We start from the raw sequence: 22,000 nt of genomic DNA, 5'->3' as shown, positions 1-22,000 counted from the left end.
CTACAGACCTGCAAACTGAGAAGGACTGAGCAACCCTGTTTGGGGGCATCCCCAAGAAGAATATTATGGGATTTTAACATGTACCCTCTTCTGTGTCCTTGTAGTTTTGGGAAATGACACAAGTGGCTTTATCTATCAGTACCACATGCAGAGCTGTAAGGTGAAGTACAGTTGAGCAAAGACAACAAAAAACACAGAGTCTAAATGCTCTGATGACACTGATGAACTTGCCATTCATGCTGTTTCATGATGACAGTTCAAACATTTTTCACTTGAACTCAGTGTGCTCAGATCACAATCTTCTTCACCTACCAAGAGAATGAATACTTAAGTGAGCAGAGAGATCCAAACAATGTCATTCACAAATAAAAAGTAAGAATTAAATGTTGAAAAGAAAATGAAATAATTTTACATCGATTTCATCAGGCAATGAAGCAAACAATCGAATTCTCGACTCTGCTCACACAAACAACAGTCTTCAATCAAACACGCCATGTTTTGTCAGGCTTGACCTGCTCACCCATGACCAGTGCGGGCTGAGCGTACACACTTTTAAGGGTGAGAGAGTCCTTTACCATACACCTAAGTCAATTCAAGGCAACTTGCAAACGACTGGCACTACTGCTGCTTGTTGTCTATGGGGACTATTTTCAGATGCTGCGTGATATCACTGCGCCCATGGTACGTCTGCACGTTGCCTTGATTATTACGCCAGATGAGAGTGTAGTTCCATGTCAAATCAGCCTAGAAATGTTTGCAATCTTTATGACTTGTCTTTCTTTTTGAAATGTTGGTTTGGACATTGTTCAGATGTGAATGTCAAAATTATGTCAAAATGAAAAGTTGCTGAGACTAGTTTGTTTCTCTACAACATGCGCCTATAGATATGCATTTCCCCTTGCCACTCCAACATCGGCATAAGTAACATGTTTAAAAACTATTGTGTGCTGAGGGGAAACACATGAAATGTAATGAAGCATTTGGAAACACACTGCACAACCTTAACAGTAGAGGCACATTCAATTAGGCTACTTGCCATTTGGGAACACACTGCACAACCTTAAAAGTAGAGGCACATTCAATTAGGCTACTTGCCATTTGGGAACACACTGCACAACCTTAACAGTAGAGGCACATTCAATTAGGCTACTTGCCATTTGGGAACACACTGTACAACCTTAACAGTAGAGGCACATTCAATTAGGCTACTTGCCATTTGGGAACACACTGCACAACCTTAACAGTAGAGGCACATTCAATTAGGCTACTTGCCATTTGGGAACACACTGCACAACCTTAACAGTAGAGGCACATTCAATTAGGCTACTTGCCATTTGGGAACACACTGCACAACCTTAACAGTAGAGGCACATTCAATTAGGCTACTTGCCATTTGGGAACACACTGCACAACCTTAACAGTAGAGGCACATTCAATTAGGCTACTTGCCATTTGGGCACACACTGCACAACCTTAAAAGTAGAGGCACATTCAATTACGCTACTTGCCATTTGGGAACACACTGCACAACCTTAACAGTAGAGGCACATTCAATTAGGCTACTTGCCATTTGGGAACACACTGTACAACCTTAACAGTAGAGGCACATTCAATTAGGCTACTTGCCATTTGGGAACACACTGCACAACCTTAACAGTAGAGGCACATTCAATTAGGCTACTTGCCGTTGCTCCATCACCTGGCACAGTGTGTGCATCCATCTGCGATTAGAATTGTGCCTAAAGCACTGAAGCTACAGATATTGATAATGCCGTCAAATATAGTTACATGGCATGTACTCAATTGTGTTGTTAACTGAAAAAAGCATTCATTTCGATTAATTAATTTGAGAAAAAACAAGTGTTTGAAAAAATGAATCGATTGATTAATAGATTCCATATGACCTTTGACCCCGACCAGTAACCATTAGACTTTAAAATGATGGAGGAGACGAGAGTGCGCTGCCTGGATCATTGATTGGAACATTTTCTTTTGAAAAATGGCCTGATGATATTTAGAAAAAAAAGTGTTGATAAGTAAAGTCCTCTGCAATGTCTGCAACAAGGAATTTGCTTATCACCAGATTCGTCAACTCTAAAGTACCACATCAATGCAAAATATAGCCACAAGCGGCGATGGCGGGCTCGAGCACCTCGAGCACACGTACATTAGGGCGCATCAAGTGCCCCTCTTTCTCTCAAAAACTCTTCTATGGTGGATAATATTATGCCATTTGATGAATAAACAATAAATATGAAGTTTGGTGAAGATTGATAATGATCAAGGGGTACCACAATGCACCTGAAGTTTGACAATATGGCCGATTTTGGTTATTTTCCAATAGTCTTCTTTACACTATACATTTAAACTTAATAATGTCAATTAATGATATATCTAGCTTCTGTTTACAAAAAAACATAACAGCTGCATGTATTTTGAATGCCTGCCTGTCTGTTTTCATGGACTGTCTTCCCTATGAATGGCCCCAGCTGTGGCGCAACTGGTTGGGGCACCTGAACCGTACGCTGGCGACCCGGGTTCAATTCCCGCCCCGTGGTCATTTCCGGATCTGCTTTCTCCCCTGCACTCTCTACCGTCCTGTCATTAAAGGCATGAAAATGCCCCAAAAATGATATGTTAAAAAAGAGTTTCTGTCAAAGCACCATGAAACAGAAAGGTTAATCAGGGCTTTTCTAGTCAGTCCATGAAGACAGACAGGAAGGCATATCAGGAGCAGACAAGGCAAAGATAAGAGGAACTATACATGTATATGTCAACCACAACAGGTAACACACTAGGTGGTGCTATAGTCCCTAAGCCACACCCTCAGCCAGAGCTCTGTCTCTGAATAGCTATAGAAAAACACATGGCCACCAAATTTGGTTCATTTTCGAGAATGTACATGTCAACCACAACAGACAATGTGCTAGGTGGCGCTATAGAGTCCCTAAGCCACACCGGAGGCCAGAGCTCTGTCTTTGACCAGCGGCAGCAATAACACACAAGCCCACCAAATTTGGTTAATTTTCGTGAATGTTTGTGTCAACCACAACAGACAATTCGCTAGGTGGCGCTATAGTCCCTAAGCCACACCCTAGGCCAAGGGAGTCTAGAGCCATATCGCACATATGTAGGCTATTCTGAATGGCAGATTCTACGTTTACGAGAATACTTTCATTTGTTGATGGAAGTAATTACTCATGAATGAGCACGTTTGTGGAAAAAATCGACCCAAAAAACTACACAGGGGAGCTCTAAGGTGTTCTCGACGATTTTTATTGCAATTGAGCTGTTTCTAATCGGAATAGAAGTGTCCCTGTAAATGTGACTATTGGTCCAAGATGCCACGGTAAAAGGTTCCCTCCCACGTTTGTCAAGTTTCAAACAACTAGTACAACTAGAACAGTAGATAGACCAAAAAAGGACCTTTATATGCTGGAATTATCGAATGCGGACCATCAAGTAACATTTTCAGTGTGTGCATGCGTTTCAGAGAGAGAGAACAATAAAAGAGACAGTGATGTCACCGTGACTAGTGTGTCCTGTGACTGTGTAAGGTACTGTTCCATTTGAGGCGTATGAGAACTCAGTAGGGTGGTGATAGCACAGTGGTTAAGGAGCTGGGTTAGCATGCAGCGCCCAGAAAAGTTGCGCGTTCAATTTCCAACAGCCACTGTAGTACCCTTAAAGCAACGTTTTTCAGTTAATCAATTCGTTCCATACTGTTATATATGGTTAAATGAGTCATTACCGGTCGAACGGTGGTTTTTTTGGCCGCTCTAGTGGTCTGTAGCGGTAAAACCACGCTTGCAACTTCAGGAGACACCGGGCAAGCACCCATGCTCTACTCCAGGAAGTGTCATGTAAAGTCTCATGAAAAGGCACGGCAGACTGACCGATTGAGGAGTTTTGTCAAATATACACGCTAAAGCTGTAGGGGAAGCTCTGCAGAGAAATATGCAAGCATAAAACGAGGGAAAATGAAAAGTGAAAGCGAAACCGGCGATGAAATCGCCAATCCTGCATAGTATACCTTTAATCAAGGCCTTAGGTCTGAATTGCTCTGGGGAAACTGTTCCTTGCAATAATTAACATGTGAGTCACTTTTGCTCAAGAGTGGCAGCCAAATGAATAAGCAAGCAATAACAACACAGGAAAGGTGATGCTGAAATTCTTTATTGTGTCAGTGACTCTGGAGTCTTCCTGACCAACGGTGGACCGTAGCTCTGCAGCTCTGCTCCCCGTCATCAGCCATCCTGAACAGAGAGAAGAGTGCCGTATTACACACATACACCGTACATATGCACATACTGTATGTCACCTGCATGTTGTTTAGACGCCATGGTTTAGCCTGCATCTGCTCTGGCTGGTACCTGCAATAACGAGGCTAGTGTCTGTCACTCGCACGTCCCTCAAGGCATACAGAGGGAGGTGTATCTACATATTACACAACTACTTCACCCGCTGCCTATCATTATACACATATACAAATACATACACCCACCACATACAGTATGTAGGCCTAAACAAATATACACACAGATATACACAGATACAGTATAATCACTCACACACACACATATACAAACACATACACGTCAGACAGTATAATGACATACACACATCACATATATAAACATATATACACAGGCACATGATCACATCAGGCAAAGGGGTCCATGTAATGCATATCGAAAAACAATAAATAGCCCTTTGTCCGTTCTTTGTTGTAACAATACACCTGATTGTATTACTGTGCTTATGAATGGAAATTGAAAATTCAAATACCTTCCATTTTTCATTCCCCATTCTGCTGTAGTTTAACACACATTAACATGTAGGATCCTACAGAAGAGTGCAGGTGACAAGATGATAAGTGAACAAAAATAATTACTTTTGGGTCGATTGCATTTCCCGTCGGTTCTGAGTTACGCCTCAGTCGACCAGCATTTATATTTCCACTATTTTCGAAATTTCCGGTATTCGTATTCGGTTTGCCGATAGGAGGACGTCCTGATTTGCAATGAGGAGTTGGGGTGAGGGAGATGTGAGAGAAAATAAGAGAGAGACAAAGAGAGAGGTTCAGTTCTTTATAAAACAGCCAGCAGGAGCAGCATCTTCTTCATATTACTTCTTTATCATTAGGCTACAGTTACAATGTCATGATCCACGATCCTTAGTCATTGTATTTATATTGTGTAGTGTGAGAGAATAATTATTTACATTGATTTACAAAAACTATATGGCATCAAATGTATATTGCATCACATATATAAAAATTACAGCTTGCAAAGAAAGAGAAAATGGCGAAAGAGAATAAGACAGAAGAAGAGAGCGCAAGAGTATTTACCAATAGGCTTAGGTCTTAGAACCATAATTTTTTCCCAATCGTCTTGTTCCGTACAGAAGCAGTATTTTATCGTATCTCTTTGGGTCGTCTCAGAAGTTGGTGCTCCTGAACAAAACAATAAAGTTCCTGAATCGGTTAATAACGTTCCATGTCAGCTGCGGGACATACAGTACAAATAAGTACGCTGATTATTGGGACTGAAATTATTTTGTTAGTCTGATTAGACTTTTTTACCCACTGCAATAGCACTTTATAATGACAGCCATCTGGGCAGAAAGAAAGAAATAACATTTTAAACAATTTTCTGTATGTATGTATGTTTGTATGTTTTTGTTGAATGTTGTGTTTGTATTGCTGCTGAAACAGTGTAATTTCCCCTTGGGGATGAATAAAGTATATCTATCTATCTATCTATCTATCTTCTCACCATTTTCCTTAAAGGAACTGTATGTAGGATTTTGGCCAAAACCAGTACTGCAATCTTTCAAAATATTGTAGAGTGGTGCATCCTCTCCCCCTCCCCCGAGTCGAAGTTGGCAATCCGGATGCCGAAACGCCACTGACTTTGTGGTTAGTAGATAGGTGGAGCGTGGCACATCAGGCCAAAACACATAATATGTAAACATCAACATCAGTTGAGGGCTGCAACTTCTACTTCACGGACTACTAGTCACACGACCAAGTATGGTGAGACAAAATAAAACGTGGTGCATTTCTAAGCAGGTAAGAACTGGCTTAAAGGGCTAGTCCCTAATTTTACAACACCATGTTTCGTCACGTGGTCACATCTAGACTACGGGAAATTAGTGTCCAACTTCATAGCAGCGTTTATATCCCCGCCCCTGCTGTCACCGGCAGATCTCACTGCTGCAAGAGGTCAGTTGGGGATGAACTTGAACACGCCTATTGAGACCTTCAACTGACCAAACCTGCCCAGGGCCCTATCAGTGCATTTGTCCTCAGATAATACAAAACCACAATGGCGTGTACTGTAATTTCCCGACTATAAGCCATGGCTCATACAATGATTTTGCTAAATTTCTTCAGCTATGAGGTTAATAGGGGGGGGGGGGGGGGGGGGGGGTGTTAATATGGTGTTAAAAGTCCCATAGAATGGATGAATTGAGTATTGCACTGTGTTCTCTGATGTTAAAATAGTATATATTCAACTTTGATTTAAAAAAAATAAACTCAATTGCAATTTTACAAGACTAATTAAAACCATATATTTAGGCTGGGTATTGAAATGGTCTGTTTGACTAAATGGCGCCCTCTTTGGCAACCCCAATTGAACTTCAATGGCTTTGTGAGGTCTGACATCACAAGCAAGCAGTTTTGCTGAATCACCCGTTTTTTAGTGTCTATTTCTAAGTTCAAGATTCCCATATGAAGGAGGGCACAACCATGCCTCATGTTCATGATAGCTCTTTGTTTATGCACAATCTCTCATAATTCATGAAAACCAAGAAAAAAATTATTTCTATTCTTGGTGACCTTTAATATGGTGTTAATATGGGTTTGTTTTGTTTCTTTTAATTTGCATAAAACACTGTCCTGCGGCTTATACACCGTGCGGCTTATATGCAGGACATTACTGTAGCTGCCATTGCAAATATTAAACGTACAAACACATTAGAGAAAACATCGGTAATAAGCGAAAATGTAAAGTTTCTGGTTTCCTTTCTGTTACCCATATTAATGTTTCCGCTGTTTCTGAAACCTCCGCTATTCAAATTCTGGCCGAAAGCAGGACCTGATTTGCAATGAGAGGATTTGGGGTGAGGGAGATGTGACAGAAAAAAAAAAAAAAAAAAGAGAGAGAGAGAGAGGGAGAGAGGTTCAGTTATTTATAAAACAGCCATCAGGAGCAGCACCTTCTTCACATTACATCTTAATCATTAAAGTTATGACAATGCCATGATCCACGATCCTTGTCATTGTATTTCTATTGTGTATGTGTGAGATAATAATTATTTACAATTATTTACAATTTACAAAAACTATATTAGATAGATAGAAAGAGAGAGCGCAAGAGTATTTACCAAAGAAGTAAAGTAGAGCGCAGAGGGTGATGGCGATGCTGAGCTTCATGGTGCCTTCAGAAGGAACTGCAGTGTCGTCTCAACAGTATGGACACCTCGTCCCCCCAGCTGCCCTTACATAGCATCTCATCTCTCACTTTCTGCTCCCACCCCTTGGTGGACGTGTGTGTGTGTGTGTGTGTGTGTGTGTGTGTGTGTGTGTGTGTGGCAGAGAGAGAGAGAGAGAGAGAGAGAGAAGCAGAGCCATTGCTGTACCATATTGTGACATATCCACCTCTTATTAGAGTTTATCCACCTCTCAAAAGAGTTTATTAACCTTTAACATTCAAAAATCACACTGTATTACCCACATTCACAATTATGTGCACTCAACACTCTAGGAACCATTCAATACCGCTGGTATTGAACTTGAAAAAACTACATCCCTGGTTATGTTATATTGAAATCTGTACAGTATGTGTTGCCTCCATCTTCATGTTACCATTCTTAGCCAGCTCTGTGTAACATGCATTTCTATTCTGCAGTTCCAGTTACCATACCCCAAATATCATACATTCGTTCATATCAATCATTCAAATAGATATTATTCAATTCGTTCACATGTTTTTTTAGTACAACACCTAATCTCTTGAAGAACATTCTTTCACCAAATTTAGTCAATTGCACTCTGGACATTGGTTACTTTTAAAAATATCGTCCATGATATTCAAAGATTGATCAACATATTTCCTTTTTCAGGCAACAAGTTGTTTCAATAATACCGGTTACATTCTTTGTTCTGCTGGATTAGGAATTACACAATAACCTTATCTATTAACATGGCATGCACATCTCAAATGGAAAGTCAAGCAATGGAGATGATAGACCAAAACTCTGCAAGCTTCTGAGAATCTGCATTCCTCATGATGACAGCTCAAACGTTTGACAATTGTGAAAGAGCTGAGGTCATAATTATCCCCACATGAAAAACATTGCTAAGAGTAGAGACAAGCAATTAGGCCACTGATCTGACCATTAAAAAAAACAAAGTCCAGCAATTTGATTTATTCATATTAATCCAGTGTATTCTTATAGGATGATCACAACTCATATTCATATATTCAGATTGATACATTCACACATCCACTGATTCATCCCTTCATCTAGCAATCCTTGAGGTTGAGGAAGAAGCTTTTATGCTTTTTCAAGACATTGATCCATCTCTCTCTCACACACACACACACACACACACACACACACACACAGGCACATGTGATGTGCGTATATATACTCTATATACACGTACATATAGGACATACAGTAGGAATGTGGCGGTGTGTGCAAACTGATGAAGTCAAGTCAAGTTTATTAATAGCAGATTTCATACATAGAGGTCATTCAATGTGCTTTACATCAACAAAACCGTAATAGCAGATAAAAGCATAGATGGGCAATAAGATCATAACAACACATAAAAAGAAAGCATAAATGAAGGTAAAATCAAGAAAACAAAAGACTTAAAAGTGGAAGAGTTTAAAAAACAGATTTGCAGAGAGAGAGGGAGAGAGATTCAGTTCTTTCTAAAACAGCCATTGGGAGCTAGCCTAGAAATCTAGACGCACCCTAGTGGCAAAACATTTTTTTTGCCTAGCGGGATGGTCTAGGGTCGCACCGTTAAGGCCAATCCTGCGTCCGACACCGAGTCAGTCGGTCCAATCAGAGCGCTCTATCTGTGTACCGAGTCCTTGAGCCCGCCTTAGCACAGTGACGACAGAGATATGGCAGCCCTTCGTGTTGCGAACGCGCGGGGGCACCTTCGGCTTCCGATATTGACGCCAGGGGGCTTGACCATGCATCCTCGTTCAACGAGTTGGGTGTGAGACCGTGTTGAACAACCATAGAGAAAAATGAAAGATGGATGAGGCTAACGAAGCGCGCTCGTTTGAATTGGCTTTGGAAGAGTTAGACTTGGGCTTTTCTTTGAGGGTTGAGCAGAAAGAACTCAAGTCATTAGTTTTAAAGAAGGATGTACTTGCCGTTTTGCCGACCGGCTACGATTGGTCACAAAATGCTGCCCTATTACGTGCAGAGACAGTTTGAAACAGGGGGTCAGGATTTGGAGGGTTAGCTTCAGCCAGTTAGCATGTCATTTGGCCGCCGACATCTTTAAAAAAATGACGTTCCAAGGTTGCAACATATCCGGCACCAGTGCATGCACGAGCTGTCTCAGCTCATGTACGAGTTTGGTGTTGAACACGAGCGTCCTTGCGCGTATGTTGATAACGCATTCTAGAAGACATAAATAAAATGACTGACGACTAGGATTAAGTTACCGATACTTGATGCCTGTGGATTATCATTATACCAGGCTTTGTGAATAAAAGAAAAAAGCAAATGTTGTTCTAATAGGTTACTATTATTTGCATATTAGACTGTATGAGTTGGCAAGGTATGATAAGACACTTTAGGAAATGCGAAGAAATTCTCTAACTAAACCAATTATTAACCTACTCGCTGTTGTGTAGGCTAGGCTATGAAAACTATTTTAAAACGCTCAGCTGCAGACCTGTAGCCAGTTCATAACAACGCAGCGTTGGGGGTCACAGCCTACAGTAGATAACGGCAAAAGTTTCCGACAGTGACAGCAGACTTAAAATGCATGCTGCTCGAAACACAACACATGGATGCGCGCTTCTATCGGTAATATGCGCTGGCTTAATTTTGTCTGCCTGCAAATGTAGGTTTAAGCTGCAAATTCACACTGGGTGCAGCACAAATAGCATATCAGGTATCCACAAGTTTCTTACATCCCATGTCTACTTATTAAGAGTCATTTTCGTCAGGTAGTATTAACATCCTAGGTTCAAAGCATTTACTGTGGGGATCATATTTATGTGTATGCTAAGTGAATTCTTGCTCAATATTGACTCGCCATATTTATTATATCATGACATATGAATATCACATTATAGGATTTCGAGACAAGGGGCAAACTTCTCCACCACCATCCCAACTCAAATAATTAAATACATTTGCGCCTGTAACGATAGGAGCGCGTTCACGAACACCTTCTCTCACTCTCCAATCTTCATCAACGATGTACCTTATGTTGTCTCGTTGTAACGTGGAACCTAATTGGCTCATTCTAGCTGGTGACGGAAATGAACACCCATGGAACGCCATTTTCTCAAAGATGGCTGCGGCCAATTTCAGACTTTTTTGGCTGAAGTAGCTAGCCTAGCATGGGCCATTGAAATGAATGGGGGCGGGACTTAGTCCCTCTCTCCAGTTCTTATAATACCTCCATGGTTTGAAAGACATCGGTTCATCCCACCCACAGGCTTCAGCTCTGTGAATGGTCCGACTCCAGACTATACATTTCTGTAAAGTTTGGCTTGCCAGGCTAATTGGGAGCAGCACCTTCACAATAAAATTCATCCTGCATTTGACCTTCAGTCAGGTGGCAGGATGCACGGTTCACATTATTATAGTCGGTGTTGGGGTTGTTACTCAACAAAAGTAATTAGTTACAAGTTACTTCTTTATCATTACAGTTATGACAAAGTCATGATCCATGGTTCACAATCCTATGCATTTTCTGTGCTGCCTGTATTGTGTAACACAATGAAGTTGAAATTTCATAAATACTTCATAAACTTAACTTTAAGGGATATTCCGCCATTTTTGGAAATACGCTCATTTCCCACCTCCCCTCGAGCAAAACAATCGATAAATACCTTGTTCCCGTTCATCCAGCCATTCTGTGAGTCTGGCGATACAACTTTTAGCTAGCATAGATCATTGAATCGGATAAGACCATAGCTTCTCGCCTGCTAGCTTCATATTTAAAAGTGACTAAGATTTCTGGTAATTTTCCCATTTAAAACGTGTCTCCTCTCAAGTTAGAAAGTGCAATAAGACCAACTGAAAATTAAACCTGCCGTTTTTCTAGGCTGATTTGACTACACTCTCATCTAGCGTAATAATCAAGGGAAGTTGCAAACGCAGTGATATCGCAAACTACATTGTGCTTGTTGTCTATGGGGACTATTTTCAGATATCACTGTGCCCATGGTACATTTGCAACTACATACATAAAAGTTGCAGCAGGAGATGGAGTAGACAATGGAAACAAATTGGCAAGCGTGATATATTTTTGCTGCGAGAATGTGCAGGACTGAGTGGCGGTCATATTGTGTACCGATTTGCGGAGCATCTAGTTACTTCTATAATCATGGGTCAACGATTTGGGCGAACGCGATGAAGGCATGAGAAGGGAGATGATTTTTTTGACGATTCAACAACGAAACTGAGTTTGCCATCGTTGCACAAGTCGCCCAGTATCTCGTTTGCCAGACAATATTTTCTGTCGCTAAAATTGCCAAAAGTCACTGTCTTGCAACAAATAAGGGCCCATGGACATTTCACAGGTTCTTGTGAGACCAGGTTACATCCCATAACCACTAATTTTTGGTAAAGAACATAGGGGAACAATTTTAAAAAACGTTAAATTAGCACACATACACACACACTGCTTTGCGGTACGAAACCGACAAAGAAGCTACCCTCTTCTTTGTCCTTGTAGCTTTGGGAAATGATACAAGTGGCTTTATCTATCAGTACCACATGCAGAGCTGTAAGGTGAAGTACAGCTGAGCAAAGACAACAAAAAACACAGAGTCTAAATGCTCTGATGACACTGATGAACTTGCCATTCATGCTGTTTCATGATGACAGTTCAAACATTTTTCACTTGAACTCAGTGTGCTCAGATCACAATCTTCTTCACCTACCAAGAGAATGAATACTAAAGTGAGCAGAGAGATCCAAACAAAGGCATTCACAAATAAAAAGTAGGAATTAAATGTTGAAAAGAAAATGAAATAAAGTTACATCGATTCCATCAGGCAATGAAGCAAACAATGGAATTCTCGGCTCTGCTCACACAAACAACAGTCTTCAATCAAACACGCCAAGTTTTGTCAGGCTTGACCTGCTCACCCATGACCAGTGCGGGCTGAGCTTACACACACAAATCATCCCTTAACTTCTTCAAATGTTGGAGCACCACTCGAGTGTGACCTGTAGCATAACAGTTTAAGTAGTGACAACACCATGCACTCTCACTTTTAAGGGTGAGAGAGACCTTTACCACACTAAGTCAATTCCCCAGTGTGGCAAGTGGTAGTAAAGTGTTAGATATTAATTTGTATGTTATCCGACTACGCCACCCTGGGAGTTTCACCCGGGGAAATGTATGTACTAAGTTGCTCAATAGGCACCCAGGTTCATTAACTGTGAGAGAGACGTGGTTCCATTCCAGTAAATGACAATAATTTATTAACAAAATCTAAAATTACACTCACATTGTCTCAAGCACATCAGACATACCAAGGGGAGACAGACAGCAGGAACTGAGGCTTACCAGCGAGGGGACTGGCTAACTAAGGAGAGAGGCGTCCCAGGAGAGGTCACACCACTGCAAGAGTGTCCACTTATTCGCACACACACACACACACACAGCAAAGGTCAAATCAGCAACACCCGTGAGGTATAATATAGCACACCAAAAATGGGACACCACCAGGAAGACAGCAGCCCTCCACCGTAGGCCTCAGCTCCTAGAAAAGACGCAGGACAGGGGGAGGACAATTAGTGGGAGCCACACCGGTTAATCAACCACATAAAGAATCACAATTACGGGTAAGACACGGGCTCTCAGCAGCTGGACAAATGGCCTCCTGCCAGTGCAACATAAACAAACAAACAAACAATAAACAAAAGTAGAAATTCCCCAGAAATAATAAATACTAGCACACTGGTAATCCACAGCACAGATGAAATAGCAGCCTCCTATCAGTGGCTAATCAAATCATAAGAAAGCTAGAAAACCAGAGATACATTACAAAGTAAGAGATGTTGGGACACTGGTTATCAGCAGCGCAGGGGAAATGGCCTCCTGCCAGTGGTAACGCAAATCAAAACAGTAGAGTAATAAACCAAAACCATGTACACACAGAATTGACAAGAATGACACGTAATATGACAAGGTCGAGACAAACGTTAGCGGTCACACGGTTACAAACACAGATGAGCGATCACGCTTCGTGAAGACAAAGCAGCAGCGGTCACACAGCAGCACGGCGGCAGTTCCCCATCCCGTTGTTAACTACAGTTCTCAGTAGTGATGCGCGGGTCGGCCCGTAACCCGCGGACCCCGCGGGTAACCCGCGGGTCGGGTTGGGGCGGGTAAAGAAATTATCACTTTATTTGCGGGGCGGGTTGGGGCGGGTCATTAAAAACAAAATTACATTTTAAAATCCACGTATGTTGCGTGCAAGGAACCGTATGTAGGATTGTGGCCAAAACGAGTAGGCTAGCCCACTGCAATTACTTTAAAAATACTGTTGCGCGGCGTATCCTCTCCCTCCCCTCTGAGTCGCGGTTGCCAGCTTGCTGCAGGATCCAACAGGAACAGCAACAGGCTGCTAGCTTTCAATGGCAAGTGCTAATGTTGTTTTCCTCAGCATAATGACAGAGAAACGAACTCTGATAATGCATTGCTAACGTCAGCAATGACTAGCCGTTATTATTTCCCAAACAATTCCTTAACCTACCTTTTCAATGTAATGAGCCACCTCCTCCATATGGCTCCACATAACGTTACTTTGCACAAACATGCATAACTTGTGTGTTCGACTGTCATAGGCTATTTGAGATGTCAATTTACACTATAGCTTACAAGTAAGTTAGCCAAACTGATGAATCTTTATCTGTCCAGGAGCAAATTAACAACACTGACTATCTTCAAATTCTTCTCCGTTTTCAGCAGCCTCAATCTCCTATACAAATCCTTGTTTTATTTCGGACGTATTTCCAGGGGCGTCGATAGGAGTTCAAAAGATTCGGGGCTATAGCCCGGCTGACCCTTCCATTTTCCGGGGGTCCGGGGGTTTTTCCCCCGGGAAAATTTGAAAATTGGGCTGTGAAAGATGCGATTTCAACATAGTTTGAGAAGGAAAGTAAGGCCAATCGTTGAGGTAATCGTCGTCATATTTTTAAAACAAAAATAATTTCCCCACTAGACCGAAGTCTACGTCTACTGAGTTTAGATGTGTAGCCTAGGGCCTACATCTAGCAGAACGTTAATAATAAACAGACTGACGAAGATCTAGGCTAATCGAAACGTTAGTCTGTTGCTGTGCACCTTTGCATTACAATAAAAAAAAAACATTAAGCCTTATAAACTGTGCTGCTCCGTATCATCCCCCTTTTGATCAACCTGTCCCCTGCCGTGGATGCAGTTGCTTGCAGAAGAGCATACCATTACTTTTTTTAAAGTTCCCTATATGTAATTTATTGACTTCAATATAGGCTACACGTATTTCACGCTTACAATCAAAAATAGAGGACGCCGGGTGGCCGGTCACATCGTTAAAGTTAACCTAATAACCAGCTTTTTTTTTGGTATGACAGAGTTCTGTTTATGGTGCTTTCTACCTCTTTGTGTACACATGTTTTCGTGACGTTGGCGTTGATAGAAATATATAGGCTACAACAGACTTTATTCCATAATATTTTCAAGTGAATTCACTTGTTAATTAAGTAATTAATCGATGTAATGTGATGCACATTTTCTATTGCGCTGGATGCTGCAGCTACATATGTAGTAGGCTAGGCCTATAGCAAATGAAACACTTGTAACACGAATGTAGCCTATTATGTAGCGAATGGTGAGGATGTATTTATCAAATGTAGCGAATGGTGAGGCCAGATGCATGCGCGTCGGGACCTGAAGTGGCCGTCTTGGGATGCGCGAGACAATATTTTCGCGCTATATGTGTGAACATTCTGAGCAGGCTCACAGTATTTGCATCGCTCCACACCCTGGACACATGATACTGATACGGCGGGAGTCCTAAACTGTTGAAGCAAGCTATACCTGCTCCTCCTGTCCTGACTGACGACGACGACGAAGATGGACGTCTTCTCGGTTTTCTCCCCCCCTCCCTAAATGTAAGTAGCCTAAATCTACGTAGGATAGCCTATGGTTGATTTTAAAATGTCGTTTTATTTTGTCACTTGTCATTGCCAAGTCACACAGATAGTAGCCTGAATATAGCCTACCAGACAGTCGTTCGCCAGTCTCATATTGGCCTAGATTTAAATGGTGCGCTTTGAGGCTAAAAGTCAGTCAGGAGGGCTATAATGAAGATAACTTGAATATGTTAATTTAGCCTATTTAATTGGGGATATATAAATATAACATTTGTGAACGAGTCCACTGTTTATAATTCGACACAGATTCGGCACAGATTAGTAGCCTAGACAGGGATTTCCAAACTTCTTAGTTTACACGACATGAAAAGGGTTCGGATTTTTTTTTATATTATTAGCTTTATAAATCGTAGGCCTATGTAATTAATTCGTCAGTAAATACACAATTTCGAATGGGGTTATAATTATATAGAAACATAATTAAATGAAATAATTTGTAAACTCTATAGCCTAGTAAAAAAGGCGCCTTATTAAACATGATGACTGGAATGCGTCAATAGAATGTGTTACTTCAATGTGTCGGATGGTGGACGTGCGCGAGCTAAATCAGGATGAAAGTACGCGGTCCATGGGTCCATTCATTTTTTAATCCTATGTAAGGCGACAGTGTCATAGTGCTGCTGTGAATAGACACTTACCCAAAAAGTAAGAACAGACATCCTAGGATTATTTTGCCATTTATTGAAAACGTGGACAGAACCTAGAGGGCCTGAGAGAAAACACAGCCCTCCCCTCAGTATTAGAACTAGTTAAAAAGAACGAGCTAGAACTACTGGCTATGGCCACTGGCTATGTACACTAAACAAAATTAACACTGTGTGTGTGTGTGTGTGTGTGTGTGTGTGTGTGTGTGTGTGTGTTTAGAGTGGGGCATTGCAGAGAAGTGGACAAGTGGATGGAGAAGTGGACACCACTATTGTGGATGGAGAAGTGGACACCATTATTGTGGATGGAGAAGTGGACACCACTATTGAAGACGGAGAAGTGGACACCACTATTGAAGATGGAGAAGTTGACACCACTATTGTGCTGTGGGAGGGAGAATCAATGAGTGCCGTCTTGATTTGAGTGAGGCAAATGCATCGATCACCTTGTCCACACTGACATCTGCAACCAGCTCTCTCTCTATCGCCAGCACCGCCAAATCATTTAGCCTCTCCTGGCCCATAGTTGACCGGAGCCATGTGTGGAGTCGGCGTAGAGCACTGAATGAGCGCTCACAGCTGCAGCTGCTCACCGGGATTGTGAGTGCCACCTGCAAGATAGCCTTCAATGAGGGGAACATCAAAGAGTCCAGAAGCTTGTAGACACTAAGGATATCTGGGATGGCTTCTGGCTCCTTCCTGCTCAGGAAGCTCTTTGCCACCATGACCTCCTCTGAGACCAGCTGGATTTTGTAGTGAGCAGCCAGTTTCCCCAGTGACTGCAAGCAGAGGAAGGATTTGGAGGCTGGGTGGCATGCCTGGATTCCCTCCAAGAGCTCTCCTGCGACTGTGGAGAACCGATGATCCAGTTCGTTGATCATCCGATCAATGCACGGGAAGAAGAGCCTCTGCCGCAGACACTCTGAGTCGCTGACCAGGTCAGAGCCTGATCCAACGGATGCCTCCACAACAAAATCTTCCATTTTCCTCTGTTTTCGTCTTGGTGCAGCAGAGGGCTCTGGGATGTTGTTGTCAGAGCAGAGCTGCTTTGTAGCGGCATAGAGGTCCTCAGACACCTGTTCCGTTCTCTGATTGACCAGGGTGTCATGGATGGCACTCTTGAACTGAATGGCCCTCACCAGATCAATGGTTCCCCCCTGCAGGAACTTGTGAAATCCCTCTGTGATCCCCAAAAGCCTCTTGAAAACAAAGAGCAGGTATACATTGGCCGTTTTTGACAATTTTGCGTGTAGACCCACTGCAACTGGCGTGTTTATTCTCTCCAAGCTTTTGAGGACGGCAGGGAAATTCCGCAGCAGTGCGTTGATGGAGTTCACCTGACAAGCCCACCGGGTGGTAGAAATTTGGACCAGTTCACCCTGCTCGATGTTGAACTCCTTTTGCACAGCCACAAACTGGTCATGGTTGAGAATTGAAGAACTGAAACATGAGTACAAGCTCTCCAGCATGTCAAAAAAACTGCTTGCCTCAGGAATGGCCTTACATGTATGGCAGAGGACTAAATTCAGCTCATGTGCATAGCAGTGCACGTAGATGGCCTCTGGGTGTTTCTCCCGAAAACGAGCTTGCACGCCTCGAACTGACCCGCTCATCACTGCAGCACCATCATATGATTGGGCCACAACTGAAAGATGATCAATGCCATGTGACTGAAGAACCTGCTCCAAGGAATCTGTGATCGCTTCAGCATTGTATCCATTCAGTCTCCTCAAACAAAGGAATCGTTCCATTATTTGATTCCCAAACACATAACGGACACATACAGCAAGCTGCTCAGTGTTCCCATCCTTGGCCTCATCAGCCATGACGGAGAACATCTTTGATTCCCTCACCTCATCCATTATCTTGGCTGTGATGTGAGCTGAGGAACACTCAATGAATTCATTCTGTGAGGATGGAGAAAGGTATGTGGTATTGAGAGGAGCTTTGTACTGCTGTAGGAAGGGATCAAATTTGGACAAGAGCTTAATGCACTCAAGAAAGTTCCCTTGGTTGGAGCTGTCTTCCCCCTCACTGTGGCCTCTGAAGGGAATTCCCTGCTTGACCAAAAAGATGACCACTGAAACAAGGCGGCAGAGATACTCCCTTCTCTCACTGATCTCTGCTGCATTAGCAGCAACAAGTTGCTCAGTGACATCCCCATGGACCTTGGTTGCCTTGTAGCTCTTCCAGGCCATCAGTGAAGCCCTATGCAAGGCAGTTTTCTCATGATCCCTGAAAGAATCCAACGCCCTCTTCCAGTTGGTGTAGCCAGTGGTTACGAGGCCATCTTTGTTTGCCCTGCCCTCCTGCTTGCTAAACACTCGACAGCAAAAGCAGAAAGCAGCCTTTTTGACTGCTGAGTATTCAAGCCAGTTGAAGGAGTCATACCAGGTCTTCTGGAACGACCTCTTCTGGAGCCCAAAATAGCTTGAAGGGAAGTGGATGTCCTTCGGTTGACTTGGGCCTGTATCTGGACTCCCTAAACTGCTCTCTCCTGCATTTCCCTTATCTCTCCCTGGCTCATCTGTGAGACAACAGCAGCAAAGTAAGGGCCACTAGGTATGTACAACAAAACTTTAAACTAAAATATTTCTGTTATTCCATGTATAACACAATTTGTTAGAGCTTTTCAGGATGTGTGCAAGTCTTTCTTTTGTTTCTTTCTGAGGCATCGGCCAGGTGAGTTCTACACATGAATGTTCATCATGAATGAGGTTCTACTATAACTTTGAAGTACTTTACTTTTTTAAAGGTTTGCCTAAAATTGCACGGTGCCTGCTTTAGAGGCCACTGTTCCCACCTAGTTTGACCTATTCATGGGTTTCATCAGGTGCCTTTTCACAGGTGTATGCAATCAAGCACCTTGATTATCAATGCAGACTGCATGGTGCTTGATCTTGTGAAGCTGGGTGCCAAAGTAGATCAATATAGCATGAAATGAGTGCTGTAGACCATTATTTGCCAAGGTATGCTCATGCGTTTTTAAAATCCCTAATGGAAACTCTCCATTGGACTTTTGGCTATCCAAAATGCATACTGAAAATCAAATGCTTACTGCACACGGGGACAGTAGTGAATTAATGAATGCAATGTGTTAACATGTTTGTAGAGCTCTTTGTTTCATGACCTCCTAATTAATTTCAACTGTACCACAGTGAGACAAACATGGGAAGTGATCTAGGAGACCAGTGAGGATCAATGTATGATTCCAGTAAGCGACGAATGATTATCAACCATGTTTTGGATGCATACTACAATTAATAAACTTAATGTTCAAACTGAAAGTCAATTTTAGTGGTGTCTTCCTTTTATTGTCTTTAAATGGGAATGTTACAATCATTTGTGTGATGATCTGAAACTTAATGAAAAGCAGACTATTCATGTTTAAAGGTCAAACTTATCAGAAATAGAACATGTTATTGAAGAATGTGCTATATTGTAATGAGAGGCAGCAGTTAATCCATCAGATACAATGGAGAGATACGAGATTAAATGATTCTACAAATTAATTCTGGAGAGTTATGTTTCAGGTTTTTCTTTTCCCTTTTAAAAATAACTGGATGGATTAATACATCAGAATTTAAGTGTAGGGAAATAAATTATTCAGACCCACACTCCAGAAGGTGGCGGTAATGCCACATAACGTTGTTTGCCAACTGTCATCATGAAAACAAGAAGTGTAACCGCACACAGGCTAATCGCTTATCGAAATGAGAACATGATGTGAGGACGCGTACTTGTTTAATTTGATTGAGTGAGCGGCCATCGAATAAAACAATTATTTATGCCCGTGACGTGATGAATGAATGCATCATTTCCAGGTGCCACTCAATCGCTATTAATCCATGTTCAATTGTCAGTTTGCATGGAAGTTATTGGTGCGTTTGGTTAGGAATACCTGTAGCTAGCCTGGCTCAACTCGGTTAACTATGGTAACTAGCACCTAGCAGTGTTAAAAACAAATACATAAAAAAAAAGCCTGCTGACGGTCTGATAGTGGACTTAATGGAACACGTTCATGGAAAACGAGTGTTTATGAAGATCGTGTGATTGGATTCTACAGAGCTGGTGGTGAAAATACGTAAGTAAGTTGATGTCTTTTTAGTTCTCCAGCGAAGTGTCTTAAAGCTAGCGAGAGGTAGCCTACAGAGGCTGGGCAGTGGGCACTGCTAGCTAGCTTAACACAGACCTATATTATTCAGAGCTAGTGCTTGCTGCTTTTTTTTAACGAACCTGAGCTGATTGAAGTATTATCATCATGGGTTTGGCAAGATGACGTCTCACTCTCAACGTCAACCTCTTGCGCTTGCTGCTTTTTCCCACCAAAAAACTTTCTTATATCCATGGTAAACTTAACTACACTGCAATAGTAGGCTAACTGTAAGAGTGGCTCTGCTCTGGTAATAACGGTTGACAGAGAGGGAAACAATATAACACTGATGTTGAATTTGCAACAAATGATTCGGACTCCATAACGCCAGGTCAGCGCTAGTAACAATGTTGCAGTTGTGGCTGCCTGGTGGCTGCTAGCCGTGGCGTTCGTTTGGAATATCATAACAACCTCTGGGGCGATTTTCATCATTACTTTTAAGGCTCGGAGATCCGGGGCTATTCCCAATACATCAGGGGCTATAGCCCCGAATGCCCAGGTCTAACGACGCCCCTGCGTATTTCGTAGGCTATAATGTTTAGCCTAGATTACAAATGCTGCTTTGTAGGTTTTTCTGTGCATTTCTAGATTTTTTAAATGTGTAGCTTATTATCTAATGACTTGATTATCGTTCATATTCATAATCATAGCCTTTGTTGTTGCCAGTTTACAGGCGATGTTTCCAAGCACTTACAATGCCCAGTATGTAATAGTCGCGGGTGCGGGGCGGGGCGGGGCGGGTTGTCAAAATAGATACAGTGGTGCGGGGCGGGCTGGGTTGGGCCAAATAATTTCATAAAAGCGGGACCCGCGGGTTGAAAAAATACCCGACCCGCGCATCACTAGTTCTCAGGTTAGCATTGCAGAGGGCAAGAGTGCTAGGAGGGGATGCAGCAGCGACTACCTAAAATATAAACAAACATTCACTATATGTGACAATGTAGCCCATTTGCTTCGCCAATAAAACTATAAACATACCGGCTATGATGCATGTCCGGCTACAGAGATGCATGGGGACGGATCCACAGGGAAGCTGCATACACAAAAGAGCACTTGTTCAAATAAACAGCCACGAAGTCAACCAACAGCAGAACTTCCAAGAGGAAGTGCTAAAATTGTTACCTGTGTGAGCAGCGGAAATTGGGCGAGCAGCGACCAGCCAGTCCGACGTGAAAACGGGAAAGGGTAGTCACGGAGAATATATACAAAAGTTCCCACCAAGCCATTGGTTGACCAATTACCTGCTAGTATACGGGGCACTACAGACGGGAACTAATTCCCGTTCTGCTACACCAGCAAGTCAACAGAGAACAATATTCACTATATAACAAATATTACAACTAACAAATATTCACTATCTACACATAAAGTGGCAAATATATAACTTACAATCATGGCAAAAATGCCCCGGTCATGAACCAGGCCTACTGTAGAGTAATTCAATAATTTAACGGGCAGGCCAAGTGGCCTCATCCACGTATGATATCATTGTTATATTGATTGGAAGATAAGGGTCTCCTATTTACATAATTGGAAGACATTTGGGCAGGATTGGCCAGAAGTAAGCAAAGGAGGTGTTGTGGGGACACTTAAAACCCGTCTCCCAAAGGGAGATTCTTCAGAACATGAGCACCTTCTCCCCAAGGCCTGGGTCGTGGACATCCCGCTGCAGAGGGCATCCATCATTCGAGACTCCTGCTTGGCAACACTTAGGCTCTGCTTGTTCAGAGTTGTGTCTTGGAGGACTCTGTGAATAAAGGCCACAAGCGGCTAC

The sequence above is a fragment of the Sardina pilchardus genome, chromosome 23, assembly GCF_963854185.1.
Source record: "Sardina pilchardus chromosome 23, fSarPil1.1, whole genome shotgun sequence".
Taxonomy (NCBI): Eukaryota; Metazoa; Chordata; class Actinopteri; order Clupeiformes; family Clupeidae; genus Sardina; species Sardina pilchardus.
Note: the sequence above shows the minus strand (reverse complement) of the source record.